Source organism: Ursus maritimus, unplaced genomic scaffold (genome assembly GCF_017311325.1).
Source record: "Ursus maritimus isolate PB19 unplaced genomic scaffold, ASM1731132v1 scaffold_16, whole genome shotgun sequence".
NCBI classification, from domain to species: domain Eukaryota; kingdom Metazoa; phylum Chordata; class Mammalia; order Carnivora; family Ursidae; genus Ursus; species Ursus maritimus.
In genome coordinates, this window is record NW_024424008.1 from 49,921,780 (window position 1) to 49,946,618 (window position 24,839).

The 24,839-nt window shown below is 53.9% G+C and overlaps 1 protein-coding gene across 1 annotated transcript in view; it reads left to right on the forward strand.

Moving 5' to 3' along the window:
- The window catches only part of DSCAML1 (DS cell adhesion molecule like 1), a 317,264-nt gene that overhangs the window by 104,863 nt on the left and 187,562 nt on the right, over nucleotides 1-24,839 (forward strand). The gene's annotated exons all lie outside the window — the stretch shown is intronic.

The following is a 24,839-nucleotide window of genomic DNA, read 5'->3' on the forward strand; positions in this document are numbered from 1 at the left end:
GGACCGCTTCCTATAGCCTGTGTCGGGAGGCGATTTAGAGCAAGAGCAGGGAGCGGGAAAGGAGGATGGGGAAAGAGAGGACTGATTCTGGTAAGGTAGGGACACGGGTGTGGGCCAGAAGATGGAGTGTCAGCTGAGTCGGGGAACTCAGTAGCTGAGACGCCCTGACCCAGAGCAGCCCCGAATCCCCCCACAGAGCGGAGCCCAGCAGCCTCCTCCACGGCCCCTAAGAGGTGCTTAGGGAGGCCAGCAAGCTGCATAGATGGTGCCTTTGGAACTCAGAAGGAGCTGTGCTGGAATATGAACGATGTCTCAGCCAAGGGCTTGGTCAGCTGAGCTGTTCTGAAAGACAGTCTCATTTCACGGAGGAGGCGAGAAACCAAATTTCTGGTCCTGACTTCTTAACTAGCTGGCCTTGATTAAGAGGTTAAGCCTCTTGTGGCCTCGGTTTCCTGTTGTTCAGGGAGAATATTACGATCGGCTTCGTAGTCTGTGGTCAGGCTTACATGCGATCTGTCTGAAAGCACTCCATAAACGGAACACATAATAATAATATCCCCGTGCTGGGTGTGATCAACACCGCCAGGGAGCCTCTCTCCTTACATTTACCTCTGGTGCCAGGGAACGTAAGCTGGGCACAAAGGAAAAACAGTCAAGTACTAGCTCTGTGTTCCTGCAGAATGACACTGAATTAAGCTCGCCTTAAATCCCAGCCACTTTCCCCTCCAGAAACTCTGAGATGGCAGTGAGGCTCGCCTGGGCTGGGAGGTGCGAGCAGTGCCTGTCACCTGTGCAGGCTGCCTGGGGTCGCAGTGGCCTCCTGGGTCAGTGGGGGAAGGGAGCATCTCTGTCTACTACTGTGCATCTGGAAGTCAGATCTACACCCAGACTGGAGGTGGGACAGATGGGCTGGCTGGAGAAGCTCGGGGTCCCATCTTCACCCCAATGACCCGGGCACGCCGAGTCAACCAGTGTTTGCTTAAATAACACAAGGAGAGGAGTATCTGGACACGGGGAGCTGGGGGAAAGGTACAGCTGTTTCACGGACACTTCTGCGCATGGGGCTGGCTCATGGGGTTGGCTCATGGCTCAGCAATCCAGTTTACCTACGGAGAGTCTTTGCCACTCGAAAATGTGTTTATCCTAATCCTGAGTTGTTAATTGCCTCTTCCTCGGGCTGGAATGAATTGTCTGGGGGCTGACTCCAGCTTCTGTCACTCTCCTCTGAGATGTTAACCCTTCATTGGTCTCGGTCGTGGTTGTTAACTTGGGCCCTGGAATGCGGTCCAGCCTTCCATGAGTACTGCCATAAACTCTACCTTCTTTGTAAAGATAACTCCCAGCCGATACCTGACCCCAGCCAATCTCAGCTCTCACTCTGAAGATGTGAGTTAGAGCTCTGACTCTGCTGGCAAACTGGCAAGTCATCGTTTTCCAGCCTCGGTTTGCCAATCTGTAAGGCAGAGGAGTTGAACTTCATTGCCCTAAAGAAGTGGATCAGGAAAGTCTCCTTGACATCAGAACACAAGATAGAAGTAAGGAGGCCCACAACCTGGGCTTGGGATTGGCAAAGCGCTCGAGCTCAGAGGGACATGGAGGCCAGTATGAGCTCTGAAGACCGTAGGGCTGCATGTAGGGCTGCAGAAGGGACACCGTGGGTAGCTCTGTGTATCCTTTGACATGCGCCCGGAAAGGGGTTCGTGTTCCTTTCTGTGCTTGTCGTAAAGACAGCCTTATGACTTCACAGTGCCCGCTAAGCCTTTGTTGTCAGTTAGCAGGCAGTGGCATTGTGGAAGGGCCATTGTTCTCGAGCAGTCGGCTCACTGTGCCTCTGTGCCAGCTGGCATCCTGTGACCAAGCCCAGCTCCGGCAACGAAAGGTGACGCCGGCAGGAAGCAGGTCCATGCTTAGTGTGCTGTGCCCGCGCACGCTGGAGTCAATCACTCCTTGACATTCCAGAAGCAAAGCATCCTTTTCCAGGAGATAGGGAAGAGGCTTGGCTTGGCTTTTTTTTTTTTTCTTTTTTTCTTTTGGAGGAAGAGCCTGGAAGACTATTTATTGATCACTGCCCCCAGAAACACAGTGTTAAAAGGGAGCCTTAAAAGGTCACTAATCCAGCTCCCCATTAATGCTAAAATCTCTCTCTGTAATCCAGTGGCCAGCTATCATGTGTGTCCTACCAGCTCCTCCAAAAAGGAGAATGGGGACCCTTGACAGTTAGAAATCAAGGCAGAGAAGTAGATCCCAGAGAGCTGAGAGGGTGGGACGAGGAGGAGGTCCTTCTGCCAGGGGCCTGAGATTAGACGCTTGCTAACAGAGCACATTAAATTCAACCCTGAGCCTTTTTGGCAGCAAAGGCAAAAGTGGAAGTAGTAGTATTATATGGGTGTCTCACAAAGGACTGTGGCAGGAGAGGCGCTCTTTCCCCGGGTACTAAATTTTAAAGCGAACCACGTTCATTTACTGGCCAGGGCCCGTGACCCTGGAGGTTGTGATTTGTTTCCAGATCCCTTCCTTACCGCGATGACCTCATGTTCCAAGTTTCTACACGGCTTCCCAAGGCTTTCTCTGCTTGGTTCCTTTCTCTCTGTTTCTTCTTTCAGGTGTATGTGCCTGAGGTCCTGGGGATCCAGGTCCCTTTTGGAAATCCAAGGGCTTTTGGGACTCTGGAAGGAAAGCACTTGACCCAGCGTGTGGATGTTGATGGATGGGGCAGGGGCGGGTGCATCGCCTGCAGGGACAGGCTGCCACAAAGGCAGGAACTGGGAGGCCTGGATGGCATGTGGTGTCTCTGCCCCTGCGAGCCCTACAGCCCACACACACCCACCTTGTTGCTCGTGGGTTCTCCCAGCCTCCAGTAGCCGGTGTGAAGACCCCTTCTGGATTCAACAGTGAGGCTCTTCTCTATTTTTCTTCTCTCTGAGCAATGGGTACATTTCCAGTTCTCTGCTTAATGAGTCAACGGTTAGATCCAGGTGACATAATGCTGGCACTTCCTAATAAGCCTCCAGGTCCCCTGGGTGGCCTGGGACATGTGATGACTGCAGCAGCCGTGATGGTAGCCCTACCCCCCTGCAGGTGCGGCACTGCGCCCCATCTGGCCGCCGTTGCTGGACCCCCGTGTGCACATCAGACGCTGCGTGGTGCACAATGAAGGCCACAGACTCTAGAGTCAGACCACATAGGATTCAGAACCCAGCACCCCCACTAACTTGGTCTTGTGTCCTGGGGCAGAGCTCTCATCCTTCTGAGCTTTGATTTTTTTCATCTATAAAAGGGGAATAATAGTAATATCTAGCTTAGTAGGTTGTTGAAAATGTTAGATAGATGATAGATAGTCGCAGAGATGTCTAGGCAGATATTTAGAACAGATGTCCCTGGCACACAGTAAATGTGACAGAATCCTTTCCTGTCATCACCATCCTTCTCAGAACATCTCAGTGGTTTAGGCACCATATTCCCATTTTATAGCTGACGAATTGAGGCTCCAAAGATATGAGTTTCTTGTCACAGGCGACAACGTTCCAAGTGGCGGAGCCAGGGTTAGGATCCAGTTCCGTCTGACTTGAGACCCTGCACCCCACTTCTGAAGAGGGTGAGTAGTCACCCTCTTTGTTCCACCCTTGACACGGTGGGTGGCCCCTCCCTGAAGCTCAGCCACACGGGGCACTGCCAGCCCTGGGCCAGCGGCACTGACCAGAGCCACTTCTCATGGGTGTGGGGTGGGCAGAGGGTGAGTTGGTCTCAGCAGCTGTGGCCAAGTCCCTTCTGTACCCAGGTTTGCTTTTCAGACTCAGAGCTTCAAAATATGCCACCTCTCCCCGGCATCTCCATTGCGAGATTAAACAAAGACCCCTTGTGTCGCCTGACATAAATGTGATATTTGGGCCTGGACCCAATTCCCACAGGGGCTGGGATGGTCCCCGAGATTACCCTTTCACAGAGCAGTCATTTTCAGGATGCTTGGGTGGCTCTTGGCCTTCTGGCTCCTGGTAGAAGGCCTGAGGGGGTGATGTATGGATTATGCTTTCCCGTGATTTTGCATCAGACAGACCTAGTTTTAAACCCGACCTCTATTATGACTAGCTGTGTGACCTTGGGCAAGATACTTAACCTCTCTGAGCCTTAGTGTCCAGATCCATAAAATGATAATAAGCACCTCATCAGGTTGTTGTGACTACTGATTCATAGTACCTGTAGAGTCTACGCCCGTATTAAATTAGAAGCTGCTTATTAGTAGTGTTGTTTTTATTAGCAGGATGTGCACAATCAGTATTGTATGCTGCTGCTCCAGAATTCAGAGCCCCAAAATAGCCAGCCTTCTTCTGCCTGCACATTGAACCTGTCCTGAGCTGGGGCACATTCAGACCCCCATGACACACAGACGCCAGCCGGCGCAGTGCCTGCAGGTGTGGCTCCCCCTGCGGATGGACCAAGATGCAGACAGGACAGCCGGCCCGCGTGTGCTCTGGAGCCGTGCCTCGGGGTGGTTGCAAGGCTTGCAGCCGTGGTCAGCCTTGGGCTGTATACTCAGGGTTTGGAAAGAGGAAATGTGATGGCAGCTGCCATGACATCTGGACACCTGGCATTGGGGCTGGGAGGCAAACGTGGGAGGAGGGCTTTCTGTTTCAGGCAGGTTTCAGAGAGATTGCGTCTGATTCTGTGTTTTACAGAGATGAGAGGGAATGCCATTGCGGGTGGCCGCTCCCACCAGGGTACCCGAAGTAAAGCGTTGCCATTCCTTCCTGCTCTTTCTCCATCAGCTCAATGCCCTCCTTGCCTCTGATAAATGTTTGGGGGTGGGGGCGGGGCACACGTACCTGGCCAGGAACAGCCACCATCCTACCCGTGTTCTTGCTTGCTCTCTAAGATCCCCTGTGACTTAACATTCTCCAGGGCTCCGAGCCTATAACTCAAGGACGTTGCAACTTCCCAGAGCAGTGACATCTCGAGAGTAAATCTTGCGCATTTAAATAATGCCTCTGTTCTTAGTCTGCTTGCCAAGGTACCTTCCATCCCCTCTTCCTCCCAGCGCTCCTGAGAGGCAGGCATGGTGTCTCCCTGGCTCATGGAGGGGCCGGCAGGGGTGCAGAGAAGGAAGTGGCTTCTCCCGTGTCACAGAGCAAATTTGTGGCGTATCCCGAAGGTCAGCCCACATCGCTCAGTTCCAGTTTGCTGCTCTCTTTTATAAAAAATATTTATAATGCTTTACTGAGATATAATTCACATACCACACAATTTACCCATTGAAAATATACAGTGGTTTTGGGAGCGCCTGGGTGGCTCAGTCGGTTGGGCGTCTGCCTTCAGTTCGGGTCATGATCACGGGGTCCTGGCATCCAGCCCTGCATCGGGTTCTCTGCTCAGCGGGGAGTCTGCTTCTCCCTCTCCCTCTGCCCCTTCCCTCTGCTCATGCTCTCCCTCTGTCTTTCTCTCAAATAAATAAATAAAATCTTTAAAATACACACACACACACACACACACACACACACACACACACGGTGGGTTTTTAGTACATTCCCAAATATGTGCAGCCACCTCTGAATATTTGGGACATTTGCATCACCTCAGAAAGAAACCCCCCCGCCTTTTATGTGGTGCCCCCCAAACACCTCCCCACCATCTGCCCCCAAGCCCTAAGCAACCAACAGTCTATTTCCTGTCCCTACAGGTTTACCTAGTTCAGACATTTCCTATGAATGGGATCCTGCCACACGTGGCCTCTGGTGTCTGGCTTCTTTCGCTTAGCATAACGTTTTCAAGGTTCACCCACTTTGTACTGTATATTCATAGCACCTTCTGTTTTCTTCCTGAATAAGATTCGCTGGTATGGACATGCCTCATTTTCTTTGTCCACTTCTCAATTCATGGACATTTGGGCTCTTTCCTTCTTTGACTCTTACAAATAATGTCGCTATCAACTTTCATGTACAAGATTCCGTGGGGAGGTAGGTTATCATTTTCTTGGGCCTATGCCGAGGAGTGGACTTGCCGGGTCAGTGGTAATTCTGTGTTTAACCATTTGAGACTAGGCAACATACTGGGGACTCATTCCACCAGTGCTGTGTCTTCCATAAAGGAGAAGAGCCTGCAGGGGCCGGGTAGTGGTCTCAAAGTCTGCGCCTCCTCTGCTAGGAGGCCTCCCGTGGCTGCTGGATCCATCCAGCATGGCCCAAGGCTTGTCTTTCAGCCTTGTAATCTGAGATCCCTGACAAGGATGGGACTACAAGGAGGAGCCCCAAGGCCAAAAGTGCCAGGCCTTGTGGTTTAGGGGAACCACCCTGAAGGCAGAGAGAGGCGAGCCACCCTGGGAGCCCAGACTCACAGATACAGATGGTGGTGACCACAGTGGACTTGGAGTGGAGGCACTGGCACCCCCATAGCTCCCTGGGCTGCAGGAGGGAATGAGGACCTCAGGCTTGAAGGGATACTGTGACTTTCAAACCCAGTAATGTCAAGAAAATGCTTTGAAACTCTGAAGGGTGACAAATTGTTAAGGGTCTAATTATTCCTACTTTGCTAGGAAGGCAACACGGGGCTCAGACAGCCAAGCATAGCATCAGCGAGCGTTGGAGTGCAGAGGACGGGGTCCATGGGACAGGAGTGACCCAGTACAGCCCCCACCAGAGTGGCCTCTGGAGTCTTAATGCATTTCTCTCCCTTGTCCCTTCCCCAGGCTGAGACCAGGGCAAGGGAACACTGGTCCAGCAGCTGTGGACAGAGGAAGCAGCTGTGACAGGCTGTAGGAACAAAGCACTCTGGACTGAGGTTTTGCTTAAAGTGTGGCCTTAGTCTGTGCCCTGTGCTTGGGGGCAATGCCTCACGAACCAAGCCATTTCTGTGTGCCTCATGGTCACAGGGCCGACCTCCCCGGTCCCTCACCACCATGCACCCACAGCCATATTCCTGTGTGGTCCCTGGGGAATCCTCACTGCCTGGACTCTCCGGGGCACACCTGGACTGTATATGGAGAACCGACCCTGACCCTGACGCTGACCCTGCATGCTCCCTGTGGGCTTGAGCCCCTGCCCACAGCCACAGCCGCAGCGGGAAGCTGGGCAAGTAGCTGCCTGGTCCTAACAGCCTTTAGCTGTCTCCAGGAACCCTGATAATGCTAACAAGCCCCGCCCCCCCCCATACACATGCTCGTACCTCATTATCACTCGGCATCCTGATGTAACAAAATATTGAAATTACTGTTTTTAAATGGGTGGGGTGTCCCTACTAGAAATGAATCCCATACATTTGAGGCTTTGTTAAAAAAAAAAAAATCAAAGACATAAGCATAGGTGCCAATGCCAAATTTTTGGATTACATTCAAATTGCATTTGAGCACAGGTGTGCCTGCCTTGAAGTGTTTACGTTTACCTGTACACATGAATGTTTGCCTGGGCAACGGTGTTTGTTCTCACTTTGGTGTACATAAGCTATAACTACTTCCCTTCGGGGCTTCATTCATTCACTCATTCACTCATTCACTCATTCATTCAACTGTCATTTATTAAGCATCTTCTGAACGTCACAACTGAAGCCTTGTGGACCTGCAAAAAGACACAGGTCCCTTGAAATCCACAGTCTGTAAAAGCCTTCAACACTAGGCCAATCTATAGGTTCTCCAGTCCAGGGACTCCCCAGATGGGCAGTGGTTCCAAATCATCTGGGGATGGTCCCCAAACAGATTCTCAGGCCCCACCCTGCAGATCCAGACTCAGAAAGCCCAGGGTGGGGCCTAGGAATCAGTGCTTTCTGAAAGTCCACAGAGGAGGCCAGTGGGGAGCCATATGTGGGGACCCCTGATGCAGTCGACTCCCTGATTTCAGCAGTGAGGAAACAGACCAGAGGATTTATTAACTTGCCTAGTTGGTGTCGTGGCCATGTGCCAACCCCCATTCAGCACCCTTTCCAGGATGTTCTGCCAACCAAAGGGCGAACCAAGCAGGGGATCTGATGAGGAACCATCTAGAAAAGCTTCCCAAGAGGCAGCACCTGGGAGAGTTGTGTTTCAGATAGGTGGAGGAAGGAACTTGCAGGCTTCTGGTGGCGTAAGGAGGGAGCAAAAGCCTGGAGGTAAGAATGCCCCGGGCCTGTCTGGGGAGTGCAAAACGGAAGAGAGGCCCAGAAAGGTAGTTTGGGAGCAGATTTGGGACCAAGAGTTTTGTACGTTATCCAGTAGGCATTTCAAAAGTTTTAGCCGCTAGTATTTTAAGACAATTACTCTCATAATAAAGTGAGGGATTAGTTCAAGGGGGCCATCCCAGAGCAGGAAGATCAGTGAGAAGGCAGCTGGAAGGGAGCCTGGGCCTGACCCGTGTGGAGCTGGGGCTGGAGCTGGGGCTGCAGCAGTCCTGGAAGAGGCCGGAGATGCTGGACCAGGCCCAGTGACCACAGGAAATGAGGGAGATGGCCGGTCAATGACGTTAAGGTTGAACCTTTGTGTCTGGAAGGACGGGAGTACAGCCGGGGGCCCTGGGGGACTCTTCCGGGCCTGGGAGATGGGTTTCTCCTTTGGGTCTGCGGCAGAGATAACGTAAGTAAAGCCCTAGGCACGGTTCCTGGCCAGAGCAGGTGCTGGAGAATTTGTTTGTGGCCCTATAGACAGCTTAAGTCCGTGCCCGTGGGCATCGCCCGTTCCCTACCTTGGTATACACCTCAGGGGCAGACGCTTACCCTCCCAGGAACCAGCGCCCGTTGCAGGATTTTACCTCCTATCTCTGGAGGCCGCCCCTGCATGGAGTCAGCCCCCAACCCACTCTGCCCCAGGTTGCCGGAGCCGGAAGGGGAGGGACATGTATACATGTATTGAGCAGCAAGCAGGAGGGAGTGGGCACCAGGCCTCTGGCTGTGTCATTTCTCTCTCCACACAGCCATGGGTGAGGCGTCACACTGTCCTCATCTCGCAGAGAAGGCGAGTCACACCTGGGTCACTGTGAGCAGCCACACACCCAGGGTCTGCCTGACCCCCAAGCCTGCGTCGCTCTGCTGCCTAGGGCCCCCAGCTTCCACCCTCCAGGCACCTGCCTTCTCTTCTCGGCTCACACTTGATTTCTTCTGGTGCACAGCAGTTGAACTCAGCCCGAGTGACCAGGGCGGGCCGAGGGGGGCTGCACGGAAGCAAGTCCAGCTTTGCTTTTCATCCTCTTCGGAAAGGGCTTTGGTGCTTGGGAGATTGGCTGCCCACTCAGCCTTGAGCCTGCCCCTCCAGGGAGGCCAAGAGCCCCCCCTCATGGCCTGCCCCCCTCCCCTGGGGTTTCCAGGGTGGCAGGAACTCATCCCAGGGACACACAGCTGGGCAGAAGAGCCAGCCCTCCTGCTTTCCAGGTCACCGCGGCTCCCCTCTGCGGAGGGCAAGGGCACGAAGAAGGCACAGATGGCGCTGGCTGGCAGGGAGAGGGGGTGAAGGGGCAGGGGTGGGGGCGGTGGCTGGCCACTGGGAGCATGGGCAGGCAGAGCCTCCATGCAGGGCTGGATGGCGTGACCACCGTGGGCTGCTTCTGGGCCGCAGCGCCTGTGTTGGGGCACCCCTCTCTGAGTCTGTGCCCGTACGCTGGACTGGAGGCCCCGATGCCCGGCCCCAGGTGACCCTCTCTCTCCATCTCCAGCTGAGCAGCCTCACGAGGAGGCGTGGGATTGTAATAACTGTGTAAAAAGTGCTAGGAAAGGACACTGTGAATTGTAGGCCCACCTGTGTCATTAGCGAGCTTTGTGACCTTGGGCAAGGCATGCTATCTCTTTGGACTTCGTTTTGCTTTCTAACCTGAGAGCCTTGGACAATGTAACTTCTAGGGAGCTGTCCGGCCACCAAAAGCTGAGTAGTGGCTGCTTGGCTGAGGTGAAACCCCCCTCGCTCTCAGACTCATATCTGAAATTTGACCATTTGTGATTCATTCCTTTGGCTCCGCCGTGTTTTTCTTCTCTAGGAGAACTCTTGGATGCAGATATTGTCGGAACAGTTCATACCAGCGGTGTGCTGGCAAATGGTTAACAACCAGCTCTCAGGGAGAGGGGAAGCCCCCTCTTCCTGTAGTGCCTGCAGATTGATTTTCATGGCATCGATACTCCTACCGCGGCCAACTGCGAGCTACTAAGATGGTGTCCCTGAACGAGGAGTTGGGAAGAGAGGCACAATCGGCTCTCTGAGCTGGTGTGAGCAGGTCCAGCACATGCAGTTAAGGATCCGTTGACACTTTGACAGGTGCACGTAGTAAATGCTAAATGAGAACTACAAGCTGGCAGTAGCTGGGAGCACAGCCGGCAGGAAGAGGGCGGAGGCATGTACAGGGTGGGGGGTGGGGAGCAAGGGACTCGAGGCAGGACGAGGGGTGGGGGGTACCTGGCAGAGCCTACCCCAGGTTAGACTTCCTCCCTTCCTCTCATGCTCCTTTTCACTCAGCAAACATTCTGGGCGGGATCCATCCTGAAGGCTTGAAAGAAAGCATTTCCCCGGGGGTGTCACCTCTCCAGGGTCTAGGGAACCTGTCGCAACTTCCCTCCCCTCCAAGCAGTCCAGACCGCAGCCACGGAGACCATGTTTCCAAAAAGAAAAATCAGGACGCACCGCCTGACAGAGAGGGCTTTTCTCCTTCCTGATTTTGAATGTACTTAAATGAAGTCTTCCAGGGTCTAAAAATTAAATCCTGGTTATACATTTAATGAAATGCCTTTATTGAAAAGAATAAAATTATTTTACATTTGAAAAGAGCTATAAAAATTCAGCTAACCGTATAGCAGCTAATACTGTATTTGAAAAATAGAAATCATTCAGGTTATTAGGATTTGTTAATACTGGTAGTGGGTACACAGATGTTGGTTATGTAATTCTTTCTGTAGGTTTGAAAATGTTTTGTAATAACAAAGAAAAAGAAACGACTCAAGAACTCTAGAAGCTTGGCTCTCCTAATTTCAGTCTCAGTCCTCTCTGGAATTTCTTTCCCATCCCTTTGAATCCTAGGGAGAGAAGGAAATCAGCTTCAGTTGTCCTGGGTCCTCAGATAAAGGAGCACGGATGGGACCCTGGGCAGGGAGGTGGGGGACCCCAGCAAACCCCGCTCTCTCTCTCTGGGTCTCACTGTCCTCATCCGTCAAACAGGGAGGGAGTTTCCAGGGTCTCTGGGGTCCTTCAGGGCTACAGCCTGCTGTCCCCAAACTTCCTTCCCTGGGCCAGGCGAGCCCTGCAGGCCTCTGTGGAATATGCTTCCCTTCCAGGCTCCACCATGAGCCAGCATGTGGAGAGCTGTCTCAAGCTGCATCCCTGTCTGTGAGCCCAAGGCCCGACTGAGCTAGGACAGCTTAGGTGGGGGGAGTATGGTCCCCACACTGGGGGCTTCCAGGCCCCATCTATGACTCTGAGTGGCTCCATGGGGTCTGGGACAGATTAGGAGTGAATTTGCTCTTCACTGCACTGTTTGAGTTGGGGTCTGATGCATGAGAGGTGGGTGTCCTGCTGGATGGGCTCAGTCCTTGTCCAACCAACCCCCTCTGAGATCCCTTGGCTGGCCCATCGTGGTCCCCCCGTGGCTGTTTGAGAGTGGGGCCAATTTGGTCAGTGCTTGGGGAGTCCCTTTAGCTCTGCCTGTGATGGAGAAACATGTGTAGAGGGGTCCCTGACCTGGAGATGGAAATGCAAGCGGCATAGCTGAGAGGGATCCCAGCCTCCCCGTCGGCTTCTCCATGACAGCTACAAATAGTCTCTGGAACGTATTTAATAAACCCAGGGAAGGAGTTGTGGCTGCCTCGCCTCTGCCGGGGAAAGTGATGGATGTCTTCAGTGAGGAGAGGAAAGAAAACTTTCTAAATGGGTTCAATTTAAGGAAGGAAAGCAGTCTGGAGAGAGTTTTTTTGGGTACCAGCACACATACGCCAATGCACATGGGAGCCTACGTGTCTTTGTGGCCCTGGCTGGCACTAGGAACTCCCGGACGCGTTAAATCACAGTGTCCGTGCAGGCCCAGCCCCGGGCTCGGCTCTCGGGACAAGTGAGCACCATCTGGAAAACCAGGCAGGCCCCCACAAATCTCTCTCCACTTGTGGCATTGGGTGCCTGGCCTTGAAAATGAGGGCCGGAGTGGGTGATGTCTGATACCTTGGGATTCTAGCCTGTTTTTTCCAGAGAGGGGGCTTTGCGTCTTATACCTGGACCTCGTGAGACCCGGGGGGTGTGGCTGCCAGGTCGTTTCTGTAGAGAGGAAGCAAGGCAAGTCCGGGGTCAGGCAGACCTGTGTGACCCACAGCACAGGCCGGAGCCCTGGCTCCCTATGGTGCCTGTCCTTGCAGGTGTCCTCTGAGGAGCTGTGACCCACAGAGAAGGAAAGCTCTTGGGGTAGGACCTGGGGGAGCCATGCAGGCATCCAGCCAGACTGTACCCCCAACATTAGTTTCACAGCCCGAGGGAGCCTCTCTGTGCCCCTCCCTAGACGGGCTTGTACTAACTCTGCCACCAGCCCCCCTTCTGCCTGTGGATATGTCTTACTGCTTTTCGAGTCTCTTTCCTCACCTGTGGAATCAGATAAGGCTTGTCCAGCGCACCCTGCTCCACCCTTGGTGACGGTGAGGCTCACAGGAGCCGAGGTCTGTGAGGGCAGCCTGAGCCTGCAGGACGGTGCCCAGCGTAAGCGGGCGTGTGGCTGATTACCCACGCACTGATTCTCCGCAGGGGCGGCTTCCTTCATTGCAGGAAGTGAGGGACTGGGTCAGTGCGTGGGGCTGAGGGTGGCCGGCCCAACTCACCTCAAACTCTACATGCTTAGATGAGGGTAGGTGCCGTTTTAAAAAATAATTCAGCAGTTCTGCTTTGGGTGAATAAAAGGCATACAGAGGAATCCTGCCCTTTCTGGAAAATGAAAAGGCAAATTGCAGAATTCTTCAAGAGATCAGCCTCATAGGGAAGGGTTGAATTTTCAACCCTAGCATCAGCCCAAAAGAGGAGGGTCGTGGAGGTGGGAGTATTCCCTGGGGGGATGGGATGCACTCCCCGCCCCCACCCCCAACACACAGTCGGATACACATCCAGGCTCTTCGGTTCCCTTCAATTATCCATCATAGTCTGGCATCCTGAAATGAGCTGAACCCTCTCAGAAGCTCTTTACATTTTCAGCTTGTCCCACCTCTTGGGGTTAGATGCTAAGTTTACAAGCTTCTGTATGAAGTCATGCTCCCCTCTCTCAGTCTTCAACCAGCCCCATAAAAGCTTCAAAGGGAACCGCGTAGAAACCAGCAGATATAAAGAGAACAGGGGGTGTATAAATTCAGACTCAGAACTAGGTAACAAGTGTACCAAAGGCGAAGTCTGAAATCCCCGCAGGTTGAGAGTTGAAGGTGTTAGTGGAGAGCTTAGTACAGACAAATCGAAGGAGTGTGGTGCTTCTGGAGAGGAAGGCTGTGAAAACTATCCTGGCTTCTCCTCCTGCTGTTTCCTGAGAGCTTCCTGGAGGAGGCAGCATTTCCTGGGGTGCTTCGACACAGGGTGGCTTTGGCAGCCTGGGCCAGGGTGGGAGGTGGAAGGAGGAGGACGGGATCCAGGAGCAGGATGGGCATCATCAAGGGGTGTTCCTCAGCCCCACCACCCTGACGTCTTCCTCTTAGCAGCGGCAAGAGCTGGGGTCATGGCAATGCACTGCCCAGGAGGGAAGCCAGCTCCGCAGAACCCACTCTGGGCCATGGCAGCCCACCCACAGGGACACGACCCTCCTATGTCTGAGTCATTCCTTTCCAAACCACCATCCAGCAGCTGTCTTTTACCTCTGCCAACCTGGGGTCCCACCGAGCATCTTGGCAGTGGGGCCTGATTGTTCCCTTTCCTATTACCCAGACCGTGCCCAGGTGCCTCATGGGGGCAAGGCTTATGCACAGACCCGTGTGGAAGTGCCAGTTTTTATAGACAGGACCAGAGCCTGCGCAAGGCAAAGGGAAAGGCAGGAAGGTACGGGGAGACAGGGAGAGGCTGAGAGCTGGACCAATGGGGGTAATACTTCTGCTCACCTCGTAGGGGCGCTGTGAGCACAGCGCCTGGCCACTGGCCAGCTCACTGAAGAGCAGCCTGTAGGGCCCAGCCCTGGAGGAGGTCAGGGGCCTCAGTGGGGCCTCCGGGACTGGCTAAGGTGAAGTTTCTGTGTTTGACAGAACCCTACTCCTTCCTGTTTGTTTTCTGCCAAGGGGGGCTCTACGCTGTGGACTTTCTCCTAAGGGGAGGGGATTCGGTCCCCTGACAAGCGTGGAAAAGGAGAAATACAACACTGAAAATAATTCAGTGAGCATCTCCTATGCGCCAGGGGCAAAATCCTAGATATAGTATATCCTTTTTTCCCGCAGGTTTTATTTTTATCGTTTTTGGTGTGATCATTGTGAAAAAAATTTTCAGATATATCCGGGAGTAGAGAAGCAACAGAGTGAACCCCTTACGCCCATCACCCGGCTTTATCAGTTACCAAGATTCCGCCCCATGTAGTTCATCTTATACCGTCTTGCTCATTTTATTTTTACCTTTGCTGAGTTATTTTAAAATGAACCCCAGACCTTTGATCATTTCACCCCTACAAAAATCCGTGGCCATTTTTACAAAATATGGACATTTTCTTACTGGGCCCTAATGCCATTGTCATACAGAACAAGATTAACAGTGAGGACCTGGTCTCATCTAATACCCGATCCATGTTCAAATACTCCCAATTTTAAACACATGGGTTTTCACCCTCATGACCTCCCTGTAGAGTCAGGATGCTCCCTCCCGTTTAACCACACAGCTCAGAGAGGCGAAGTAACGCACGGAGGTCCCAGCCACCGGGAGGGGTAGCCAAGCCCCGCTGAGGGTGCACCGTGCCCACGCCTTCTCCCCAGGGCCAGGCTGGGGGTGGGGGTGGCCTGGCAAGCCCAGGGGCCCGAGGGAGCAGGAGCAAAGTCCGACCGACCCCTCCCACCGACACGTGCTTGTGCCAGCCCCATTCCCTCTGGCTGGCCCCAGCAGGCCCTAGCCGCGAGCTCGTCTTAGCGCCTTGCAACTGCTTGGTGAGCGGCACTGTGGGGCCCAGAAGTGTGCCAGAGACTCCGATACCGCAGGACCCGAAGCCATGGTTTCTGCCCTTTAGGAGCTTCTGACCCCATGGGGTTGGGGGCAGGGATCACAAACCAGAAACGGTTCAAGAGCAGTGGTGAAGGCTAAGCGGGGAGGTGGAGACGAATGCAGTGGGAGTTCAGAGGAGGGACTGGAGGTGTGGTGAAGGGAGCCGGGGAGAGGCAGGGTCGTGTAGCAGGACAGCACTGGCCTGGTGGCAGAAGACGTGGTTTGGAATCCCAGCTCTACCGCTTTTCGGCTGTGTCACACCGGGTCCCTGAGCCTCAGTTTGCCTCATCAGTAAAATGGACTCAGTAATAGCTCTCTGTAGCACGTCATGTCAGTGACACGCAGTACTTGCCCATCTCCTCCTCCCTTTGTTCCCTGGGGGTGCGGGGCCTGGAATGGGGCACAGGACGGGGTATGCAGGTCTAGGTGGCACCCTCAGCCTCAGCTCCCTCTGCGTCCTGGAGCAGGAATCAGCAATTGGCGCTGCTGTGTCGTTGCCCCAGCCTTAGCCCCGTCCTTCTCCTCTGCGGGTCTGTCTCCTATTCCAGAGCCCCCTTGTCTGCGAGTTTCAGGAAGGTCTAGTCTCACTCTGAGGCTGCTGCTGACTCCCTACTCTCCATGCCCTTCCTAGGCTACCACAGGCCTCCACAGCCTGTACCCATTGGCCAGATCACATGGGAAAAGCTGCCACAGTCACACAGAGCTCTGTGGAGACAGAGTGGGGTCTGCCCAGGGAGGCGGGGGGTGTGCGCACACGAGACACTAGGGAGGTCATTATATCCTCATCTTCGATGCAGACAACTAACCGTAAGCAGCATCCTTGCGCTAACGTGATCACAGAGGGTGCCGAAGAGCCAAGACTGGACTGCCCACTCCCCAGCAGCCCTTCCTCCTCCCGAGGGATCAGGCTCCATTGTGAGGCGTGGGGAGAAGGTGGCACTTAGCCGTCGGTGTCACGAGTCAGCTCTGTCTGGGACCCTCAGGCCAGCTAGTTCTCAGTCCCGTCATCGGATCAGACCTGAGTCACTTGACAGGATGGCACAGGCACTGAGATGTGGCCTTGCCCCCCACCCCCGGAAGCAGGCACGCTCATCTTGCCAGTTAGGGCGCTTCTAGCCTGATTTGCTACGAAACGTAATGTGTGTAGTCCCCTCTGTCTTACAAAAAAAAAAAAAGGGGGTTGAACAAATACGCTTTTGACCAGAGTTGCGGCTATTGTGCCTGGATCTTGTATTACTTTGGTGGAAGCCAGGGCTGTGTGTATGTGTCTCATGGACACACGCGTGTGTGCACACGCAGAGCAGGAAACGAACGACTCCTGGCTCTGCTATGTGACACATCCCAGGACTTTGCCCCTCTGGGCCCCACACGGTGCGAGGAGACTTGAAGATAGAGACGAATTCTGAGACAGACACAAAGGAGAAAGCAGGACCTGGGGGCACCTGGGTGGCTCAGTCAGTTAAGCGTCTGACTCTTGATTTCGGCTCAGGTTGTGATCTCAGGGTTGTGAGATTGATCCCCACGTAAGGCTCTGTGCTCAGCAGGGAGCCTGCTTAAGATTCTGTCCCCCCCCATCCCTCCTCCCTCTCATGCACGTGCTCTCTCTCTCTCTCTCAAAATAAATAAATAAATCTTTAAAAAAATGAAGAGAAAGCAGGAGCGAGCCTGGCCTGTCTGCAGGGACCCATGAGGGGCAGACACGGGGAAGAACTATTTGTGATCACCAGGGAGAGAAATGGTGCTCTGGGCCATGGGGTGGGGATAAGTGACCAGGTTAAAGACATATTTGAAGATAGAATCAATAGGGTTTTCCAGGGGGCCCCACGGGGCTGAAAGGAGTCAAGGATGGTGCCCATGTGTTTGGTCTGAGCACCTGGAAAGTGTCTGAATGGAAAGAAACCAGAGGCTGGTTTTGAGTCCTGACCTTGGCACTTGCACCTGTATGATCTAGGGCAAGTCATTCAGATAACATTAAGGCCGTCTGTAGGGTAGGAGCAACCATCCTTCCCCTATTTGCTTCCCACAATCTTCCTTAGGACTGAACGAGATCATGTATGTCAGGGTCTCTACCAACCTGGTGTTAGGATTCCAATGGCAGTGGGTCACTCAACAGTGGGACAAGCTGCCTTGGCAGGGAAGGAGCTCTTGGTCCATCAGTGGCCTGTGGTCTGGGTTTTACGTGCGGGAATAGGGAGTGGGTGTGGAAGAAGTGAGGAAGTTCCGCGGCCCAAGCATGAGGACTGAGCGTGGTTAGCTGTGTATTTGAGGACTGATTGCAGAAGGAGGCGTGGCCGCTGCCCCTTTGGCTTCCTGGGGGCCCCAAGCACTGGTGTATACCTCTCCACACTCACACTCACCCAACTCCAAGCACCCTGCCTGGTCTGCTCACTCCTTGAGGACATTCCTGGATAGCTGAAAAGTACCTTCTATGGTGACAAGACAGAAACAGAAAGGCCAGGTGTCAAGGGAAGAAGAACAGATGGGCAGCGGGGCCCCATGAAAAGAGCAGGAGGCATGAGGGAGGCAGCAAGGGCAGGGTGGTGGCTGTGGTTTCTGGGGTCTCTGCAGCCACTGCCAATTCTCCCACACCAGGCGGCAGCACGGGCCCAGCCAGCACACCTGAGCTGGCCCTGCCTCTGACAGCAAGCAAGCCTGCGGCAGAACGAGGCTGGAGCCAGCCTTGGCGTCTACACCCTCCTTCCCTATCCCTTTGCATTCCTTCACCATCTGTCCCCTTCCTGAGCCTCCTCCAGGCCCCAGAGCCCCAAGAGGAGGGTAACAAAGCCAAAGATTTTGAGACCCATTTTTTTCCTCCAACTTCCCAGCCGACAGAGGCAGCCCTTCCCCAGGCTCACCTAGCTCTGCTGGGATACTTGTGATGGCAGGGATCTCACCACTTTTCAGGCAGCCTAGTTAGTTTCCTCGGGTCTCTGACTGTTGACGTGCTGGCCACACCCACTAGGATGACAATACAGATGATAACAGGTATCAGGAGGTGGACAAATGAGAGCCCTCATGCACTGTTGCTGGGAACGTAAAGTGGTGAAGTCACTTCAGAAGACAGCCTGGGGGTTTCTCCAGCTGTGAAACAGAGGTACCATACGCCTGGCAGTTCCATGCCTCAGTGTCTCCCAGGGGAAGTGGAAAAACCCACGTCCACACAAGACTCATACGTGAACGTTCATAGCAGCATGGTTCACGAGAGCCGGAAGATAGAAACAACCCGAATGTTCATTAATGAATCAAATGAATGGTACGTAATGCAGTGTGTTCATACAAATAATGGAATAGTATTTGGCTGGGGAAAGGAATGCTAAAAATAAAAAAGAAAACCATGCCACAACACAGGTGAAACTTGAAACCATTATGCTGAGTGAAAGAGGTCAGGGCCACATGGTTTAGGATTCCATTTATACAAAACGTCTGGAAGAGGCAAATCTATAGCAACAGAAAGATTGGTGCTGGGGGGGAGGGGGGAGCTGAGCAGTCTGCCTGAGACTGAAGGGTTTCTTGGAGGTAAGTCCTGGGCAAACTGGGTGGGTGGTCACTCCGAGTGGAACCAGATCGGCCCCTCCATGCACTGACTGGTTTGGGGTCTCCCCCTGGGGTGACCCAGAACACACCTAGTCCCTACCTTGCCCATGACGACTCAGCTTGAAGAGAGGCATCGGGAAAGGCCCCAACCACCTCTGCTAAGCTAGTATCTTCTGTCCCTCCACCAGGTCTCAGGACCTGAGACGGGGTCCCTCACCACTCATGGTGGTCTCCAGAGAATGGGCTCTGCCATGTAGATGGGTGTTTCAAATGACACCCAGCACCCCAGCTGTGGTTACCCACGCTGGGGGACAGAGTCCTCACTCTCTCTGGCTGGGTTATTCTCTGTTATTTCTGGGTTATTTCTCTGTTAATGCGGCCACCACACTGCATTGGCTTTTGGGCGGGGAAACCCTATCTCAACAAGGGCTCCTGGATGGGACCTCTAAGTTGTTTGCATGTGAAACGGTCACTTCTATTACCACTTTTTCCTACTCATTTTGCAGTTGGCTGTCTGCTTTTCCCTCATCTATCTCACTTATTGAGCACCTACGATGTACAATAACATGAGAGACACCAAAGTGTGCCAGGCCTGGTCCCTGCTCTTAAGGAGCTCACAGTCTCCAGGGAGGATTCCAGACTCTTACATGAGCAGTTAAGAAGCTCTGAGACGGGTACTAGAATTGCAGCCAGCACAGGGAACCTGGGCGCACAGGGGCAGGCCTCGAGCTCCAGCTGGAGGAGGGTCTCTAAAGAAGGAGCTTCCAATGGCGTTTTACCTGGAGCTTCTGGAAGTCGCTCCTCTATCTGGTTTACAAAGAGCGATAGGAGAACATCTCCTCCTGTTTATTCACTCACTACTCCTTGGGCACTGTACCAGGTTCCTTTCGTATATAATTTCAAATCCTTCCAACAATGCCATAAAGTAGATGTAAATTTTCCATTTTGCAAATCAGGAAATCGAAACTCCAAGAAATCCGGGAATTGTCTACGGCCACACAGCCAGGAAGTGAGGAAACCGGGTTTTAAGCCCAGGTCTACCTGATTCTACAGCCAGGTTTCTTGCCAGCAGTGCTTTGAATAGGAAGTTTGGGGGGTTCCAGTGAGTTTTGGGGGGATATGGTTCCCTCAGGGGAGTGACAGGAGCATGGGACCCCCTCCGCGGCCTGCCTGGGCTGGAGCCTGCGGGAGCCATTTGCGTGGATGGAGGGGAGGGGCAGGTGTAGAGAGAGTTTCTGAGGAAGAGAGTCTGGTTAGTGTGTTCACACATGCTGAGCTACTGGGTCTCAGGTGCTGGTTTGTGCTAATCCGAATACACTGGGAATTGTTTAATAGGATTTTTTCCTTTTAATTAAAATATGATAATGAAACTTGCTGCTTCACTCTTAAAAAGGAATGCTTGAAAATACTCACCTATCCCCAAATGTCTGGCCAGGAGAAACACGGTGTGATTTTATTGGCTGCAGCTATAATGCCAAGGAAGGCCTCCGTTTTTCCGCATGCAGACGCGGTGCTCCCCCCCATTACCACCCTGAGCTTTCCCATTTCTGACTCCCTTCCCCTGCCAGGGCAAGGCCCCGGGCTTCAGGGAGCAGGGCAGGGTGTTCAGGCATTGGCTGGGATCCGGGCATGCACAAAGGAGAAATTGCCAGAAGTCCTGCGTCTGAGTCCGGTTTGCTTTGGCTGCTCTTTGGAAGGGGTCGGGAGGAAAGGGAGCGAGCACCAAGGGCTCAGCCCTGGGACGAGTCATTTAAGTGATGTGCCCCTCGTTGTCCTATCTGCTCCCCCACCATAGATTTCTACCGTTTGGACCCAGTCGTGGCTAAAGCCCCATTTCCCAGCCCGCATCCTGTCTCTGCTAAGCCATCTCCTCCTCTCTTGCATGTCCTAAGGATGGATTCCTCTTCCCCCGCTTGCCCCCGCTTCTGCTCTCGTCTGGTAAACCCCACCCTTCTTTCTGTTTCTCCACCTGTCTGTCTCCTTTGCTCCTTCTCCTTTCCTTCACATCTTTTTTTCTGCCCTCCCCTTCATTTCCTGCCCTTCGTTCCTCCCCCAGGTAAGCAGGAGTCTGAGGCCCACCCCTCTTTCTTCTCCTGAGCCCCTGAGGCACCCTGGAAAAGGGAGAATGGCAAGTGAGTCGCAGAATTTAAAATAAATAAAACACATCGGGAAGTTCTGCACTGGAAGCCATAAAACCCGACCACTGGCACCATTTCCCTCGGATACCCGTGATCCTGGCGCTGCGGAAAGACAGGCCACGGCTTGCTGAATCCCTGACCAGCCAGGGATGAAATGGTGAAACTGAATTTGCCCGCAAAGAACGGGCAGACAGAGCAGGGCCTCGTCCCCCTCCCCGGACCCCTCCTCCTCCCTCCTCCTCCCTGTTCTGTGCACCAAACCGAATATGATTGTGTGTCGCTGTAGAACATCAAAGAGCAGAAGAACTGCTTAAGAGGAAAATATTGGGGTTATGCATCCGAGAACAGCCTGAGCTTCCAGTCACCTGGGGGCTGCACATGCATCTTTAATCAGCCCCCCCGAGGCCATATGCTTGCTCTTGAGCCGTCTGTGGGGGGCTCGGGGGTGGCAGGCGTGGCCTGCCCGCGAGGGGAGGAGAGGCTTTATGGTTTGGCCACACGGTTCCTTGTGCCTAGCCACAGCCCGCGTCAGAGACGAAATCCCATCTCAAGGCCCATTTATTGCCAGAGGCCTTGGCTCTTGAGAGGTTCCCCACTTCGCTGTCCCTCCTTCACCCCCGTAGGACCGGGAAAGGAAGGCCCCAGGCCGTGTGGCTAGCGGGGGCTCTGGACCCGCCAAGCTTCCATCTGTGACCTGCCGCCAGGAAGGCAGCCTTGAGGGGCAGGGGGCCACCTTGCAGCTGGGGGCCCAGATTCAAGAGGAGGTGGGTAGGAGTAGAGGGGGGCGGGGTTGGCAGGAGGGGACAGGCTCTGCGGGTGCACGTGGCTCTGAGGCTCTGCTGATCAGCCCCTGCCAGGAGCACTCAGGCAGGAGTCACGAACGCCAGCTTGAGGCAGCACAGACTCCAGGCTTACGCCCGGGGCCGCCAGCAACTCGGCTTGAACCTGCAGGCCCCCAGCATCTTGCACCACTTGTTTCCTTCCCCTGGCCTTCTAGAGCCTCACATAGGAGCTGGAAAGAGCCAGAAAGGTAGCCTGTTGCACCAAGCCAGGCGGAAGGGGTGTACCGCTATGGTTTCATGTTCGCAAAGTGGAGACAGTGACGGGTATGCTTGAGTCCGTTGCCCCTCTTTTCCTGCTCAGTACAGGACGCCCTTTGGAGGCACAACCCCCCACCCAGGTTCTCCCAGCCCCAGGAAGCCTTCTCAGAGAGCAGGATAATCTCTTCCCTGTCTGTCGCTTGCTGCTGCATTGTGACCCCTGTTCCAGTCTGCCCTGTACCCAGATTCTCCAGATGGGTACTACCTTCCCTGCTCAACTGTGATTTCCTCAAGGCACGGGTAGAACTTTCTCGATCCTTGTGCCCCCCACCAGGCCCAGCGCAGTACACGGCGCGTGATAAGTTAATATACATGTGTTTATGGAAACTGAATTTGAATCTGCCCCTGGCTGCCCCACCTTGCTCACTGTACCATCCAGAGCACAGGGTCTGGTCGATGCCCATCGGCACCAAAGCCTCCGACCTTCCCTCCTCTCACAGAGCCCCGCTTCGTAAGCGTGGAAGTCTGGGGGGACATGGAGAGTTGGTGCCGTTAATCAGCCAGGTGGCTCTGTGCCTTCGCCTCGCCCTCCAAGAGGACACGCTTCTGACGCGGTGTTGAATTCTGAAGAGACAAGTGTCTCCCCCCACCCTTCAATCCTGTGGAGGGATTTGCACTTTGATTATTTTTGAAAACAGGTTTGTGTAAAATTTGATTTAAGAAAACATCCTTCTCCCCCACGCTGAAGGATTGAGGGTCTGTAATCCCTCTCAAATCGCCCAGACGAGCTTGGTATTGCAATGCTGGTATCAGAGCTAACAAAGGGGGATTAGCAAGGAAAATTCTGCGTGAAAACCTGCCACGCGCTGAAGGCTTTCAGCGTAAAGCAGATAAGATAGGTACAGCCAAGCCATTTTTAACCCAGTTTTTAGAGCACTCAGAGCCCTCCTTCTGTGCTGACAGAGAGCAGGGGCTGGATGCCTGTCTCCTCCCTACCCCCCAGCCCTCTCAGCCGGGAGACATGTTTTTAGTGGGAGGAGAAGAGTCTCCTTCACGGAAGGGCGGCGGGAGCCCGGAGTGGTCTAGCTGTGGTCGGGCAGGAGGCATGACCTCTCAGCTAATGGGAGACTGGGTGCCCACAGGCCACCGAGAGTCATGCATTGTCCCCGGCTGCCCACCCTTCTTGGTAGCTGTCACCCCAAATTCCAGCTGGCAAAGAGACGTTGCATTCTGTTGTCTTTCCTGATCAGAAGGCAGAAGGCCAAGGTGGCCTGTGGTACCATCCTGGGGTGGGTAAGACCTCAAGAGCCCACCTGGACCGGCCCTCTTCCGAGAGGCCCTGTGGTCTAGTGGTTAGGAACTCTGGCTTTGAAGTCATCACTCACAGCGTAGACATAGCCAGGTCTCAGTTTCCTTTAAACAGCCTCCACCTCCCGGCTCTGTTGGGAGAAGTAAATGAGATAATACACGTTGAGCCCTGGCACATAACACATGCCGACTAAATGGCAGCTGGGATTACTGTGAGTGAATCAGTACAACTACCCACGAAGAAATTAAGGAAAAGAGACCCCCGTGAGCCTGAATTTTTTGAATAGGGGACATTTTGGGCTTCATGTCTTTAACAAAACCCCATTCTGGACCTGACCAAAATTTGGGGCCATGCCGTAACCTTTGGTGCCAGTCCGGGCCACACTCCGGAGGGACTCGTTTTGACCAAATTGACAGGTGGCCCCCCAGCCCCCCGAACCAATCCCTTCGACAGCCTGCTCCGTTGAAGCAGGAGGAGGGGGCTCAGGCTGGTGAGGGGCTAGAAACGCATCATAGGAGCAAAGTGTAGAAGAGAAAGCTCTGAGAAAACACAGTCTCCGCCTTCAGCTCCCCACAGGCCTAGGAGAAGGCAGAAGCAGTACCGTGAGGTCCGGGCTGGAGAGAACTGATTCTTGTTTACTCTAACCCAACAGCTAGAGCGGCCCAAAAACGCAGTGGCCTCTCCAGAGAGGTGGTGAGCTTCCCATCGCTGGGAGCATCTCAGCAAGCATGTGCATAGCTCAGATAATGAGGCTGTAGAAGACATTCCTTTGTGGGGTGGAGGCTACAGCTAGTATGTAAACACGTGTGCGGGCGTGTGCCTGCACGGACATGTGTGCATGTGTGTGTGCCTGCGTGGATGTGTGTGCGTGTGTGTGTGCCTACACGGACATGTGTGTGCGTGTGTGTGTGCCTGCACGGACATGTGTGTGTGGATGTGATGCCCTGCGGCCGGTCACTGCTCCTCCCTGGGCTGCGGCGTCCTCAGCAGCACATGGAAGGCTTTGCCGCTCCGGGTCCTGCCTGCTCTGGCCTGCTGTCCGTAGAACTTCCCTGCCCTGCTTACGCGGCTCTCCCCACAGACAGGACCCGTGTTGCTGTCCTCTGTCACTTCAAGCTTAGCTCAGGGCCCGGCCCAGGGAAAAAGCTCGAAAGTAGGGTGGTGGGATGGTTAGGTGGGCAGATGATTGGCTTAGGGAGTGCTGGGCGCTCAGCACACCCGTGCACACAGGTCCACACGGGCACACTCACACATGCACACGTGTCCACACGGGCACGCTCACGTGTCCACACGGGCACACTCACACATGCACACGTGTCCACACGGGCATGCTCATACACATCCACACAGGTACACACACACGCACACATGTCCACACACATGCACACGTGTCCACAGGGCACACATGCACAAAAGTACACCAGTACTCACACACACATGCTCGCGCACGCAGGCACATGAACACACTCACCGAAACATGTGCCTGCCACCAACGTCTAATATTCGGATGTATTCTTTCCTAGTAAGCGTTGTTCTCTCCTTCTGGGCGTCTTTCAAAATGTGAATGTTCCTAGAGAGACTGCCCTTTAGGCCGAACTGAACTAATTTCTCCATCTCTGAGACACAAGCCGCTAAGTGTTCTGGGATCCAGTGGAGAGAAGACGCTGGAAAGATAGTTTGGGGTGTGCCAGGTGAACACTGGTTGGGGCCCGCATGGGTCTCCTCTTGGGTTTCCCAGGGAGCACCAGCCATAGAAACGGTGATTC